Source organism: Trichosurus vulpecula, chromosome 1, assembly GCF_011100635.1.
Source record: "Trichosurus vulpecula isolate mTriVul1 chromosome 1, mTriVul1.pri, whole genome shotgun sequence".
NCBI lineage: Eukaryota > Metazoa > Chordata > Mammalia > Diprotodontia > Phalangeridae > Trichosurus > Trichosurus vulpecula.
This window is the reverse complement of record NC_050573.1, coordinates 489,686,278-489,688,952: the sequence shown is the minus strand read 5'-3', so window position 1 is coordinate 489,688,952 and position 2,675 is coordinate 489,686,278. Positions and strand designations below refer to the sequence as shown.

General features: G+C 45.4%; 1 pseudogene; it reads left to right on the top strand.

The window, feature by feature from the left end:
* Positions 1-577: 577 nt before the first annotated feature.
* Positions 578-2,354, top strand: LOC118858043 (annotated as a pseudogene).
* The last annotated feature ends 321 nt before the right edge of the window (positions 2,355-2,675 follow it).

Sequence of the window (2,675 nt, the reverse complement as noted above, 5' to 3'; positions counted from 1 at the left end):
TGCAGAATTCCAAATCTACTCCTTAGAAATCACACCATGCAACTGCTACAATTTTAGTGTTTTTACTTTCATGAGGTGTTGGGGACACTTCAAGAAAAGCCTTCGAAGATGTATTTGGTTCTATTGAGTCAAGTCCTTTTAAAATTAATAAACAGATACAGCAAGTTTGCATTTCCTTTACCACTCAGTTAGTTGTATGATCATAAAGTGTTGTTTGCTATAGAAATTTCATTTGTGAAAATTTGACCATTCTTTCCTCATGTTTCTATCAAGGATATGTTGTGAATGTTCTAGGCCATGTTTCTCAGGACCTCATAGAGATAAGAAAATTGGCAGGGGGATTAATAATAGCTGAGTCTTCTTGGTTGCACTTTTTTGGTATGAGCATTATTTATTATTTTTCTGTTGTTTTGGAATTTGCTCCTTGAAATAGCTTGAAAATCAATCCCCACCCCACCTCTTGCAGCATGAGATGGAGGCTCTAGAGCCTGGGAGGCAGAGATGGAGGAAGAGGAACAGGAGCTTGGCCATAGTGGGTGAATAACTCCAGGTGTTGTCAGTGTTTTCTTAGAGGTTGATGCAGCCAGTGTCTGGGCATAGCTGGGGTGTTCCTGGGGCCTGTTCTTTTTCCCTCCTGTCCTGGTACTCTGGGGGGCTGGTAACACAGTGATATATGCCACGGAGTGCAAGGTAACACCTTCCAGCATGGCAACTGGTCCTTCATCTGTAGCCAGAGGGCCACACGAAACAGGCTTTTGGCATCATGAACAATCTTTGGCTCAGCCAGCGGCTATATGATATGACTCTGCAGATCATGTGCTGATGTGCCTGATGCTCAATTTATGGCTCACAAAGTGGTACTTGCCTCCTCCAGCCCAGTTTTCAAAGCCATGTTCACCGATGGGCTGCAGGAGCAGGTCACAGAAGTGGCCTTTGTTGAGGACATCCATCACAAGGTGATAGAATGACTCAGACTTCGCCTATACTGCTTCCATCTCCATGGAGGAGAAATGTATGCTGCATTTGATGAATGGGGCTTTCATGTACCAGACTGGCAATGTAGTATGGGTCTGCAGTGACTTTTTGTTGCAACAGCTGGACTCAGCAATGCCATTGGCATTCCAACTTTGCTGAGCAAATTGGCTATTCTGAGCTCTGTCAGTGTGTCTGGGACTACAAGTATATGCACTTTGGGGAGGTAGCAAAGCAAGAGGAATTCCTTAATGTGTCCCATTGCCAGCTGGTTACACTTATCACTTGGGGAAAGCTTAATGTGCACTATGAGTCCAAGGTCTTCTGCGTCTGCATCAATTGAATCAAATGTGACTGGGAACATTGGGGCTTCCACATTTAAGTTCTTTGTGCTGTCTGTTGCCACTTCCTCACTGCCTGCTTCCTGCAAATGTAGCTGCAAAAATGAGATCCTCTAATCAGACTCACATTGTAAGGACTGTTTCGTTAAGGTCTTTCAGGATCTCACCCTGCACAAGCGCACCCAGATGATGCCCTGTCAGGCACCCAAGGTAGGCCAAGTCATCTACACATCTACACAATTCACTGAACTACCTGGAGGCCTACAACCCTTGTGATGGCACCTGGCTCCATCATGGAGATCTACAGGTGCCCTGAAGTGACCTAGCAAATTGTACGGTGGTTGGGCTGCTGTATGCTGTGAGGGGATGGAACAATTTTCCAGATGGCAACAATGCCCTTGACTGCTACAGTCCTATGACCAATCAGTGGTCCCCCTTTGCACCCATATTGGGCTGGTGTCATTGATGGCTTCATCTCTGCATTTGGGGGCTCTTGTGGCTGCATTCACCTCAATAGTGGGAGAGGTATGAGCCACAATGGCACTTAGTGGCACCAATGTTGATGCAAAGGATTGGGGGGGAGTAGTTGTCCTGAATTGCCTGCTCTATGCAGGCTTTGATGGAGCAAACCACCTCATCTGCTGAGTACTTCTGCTCAGAGTGGCAGATGATCACACCTATGAACACCATCCGAAGTAGGGCAGATGTCTGTGCTCAGCCCAACTGCATCTATGTTACAGGAAGCCATGATTGCACTGACCAACTGAACAATGTGGAAAGATATGATGTGGAAATGAAGACCTAGACTTTTGTGGCCCCTGTGAAACATCGACGGAATGCACTTAGGGTCACTGTACATCAGGGAAACATCTGTCTTTGGTTGATATGATGGACACACATTTCTGGATCGCATGAAATGCTGTGACCCAGCCACAGCCACTGGAGTGATGTGACACATATGACCTCTGACCACAGTAGGGTGTGGCTATGACCATGGAGCCTTATCGAAAGCAGATTGACTAGCAGGACTGCACCTATTAAAGAATTTTTCTCTCTTAGGTAAAATTGTCAGGTTGGGGTTTTTTGTATGAAAATAAAAAACAAAAAAAAAAAAACAAAAAAACCCCATTTCTAAAACCACAAGCTAAAATAAGAATTCAGTGTTAAGATAACAAAGCAGAAGAACAGGAATTTTTTATTTCACCACTTTGGCCCTGAGATCATTAGAAAAATGTGTTGCCAGGGACCCACTGGCTCAAGAGGACTCCTGCAGAGGGAGGAATTTTAGGAGTGGGGTAGTGGCATCCAGTGCACCTATGGAAGAGGGCCTGTCTGCAGAAGGGAACTGTTTCTAGGAGGACA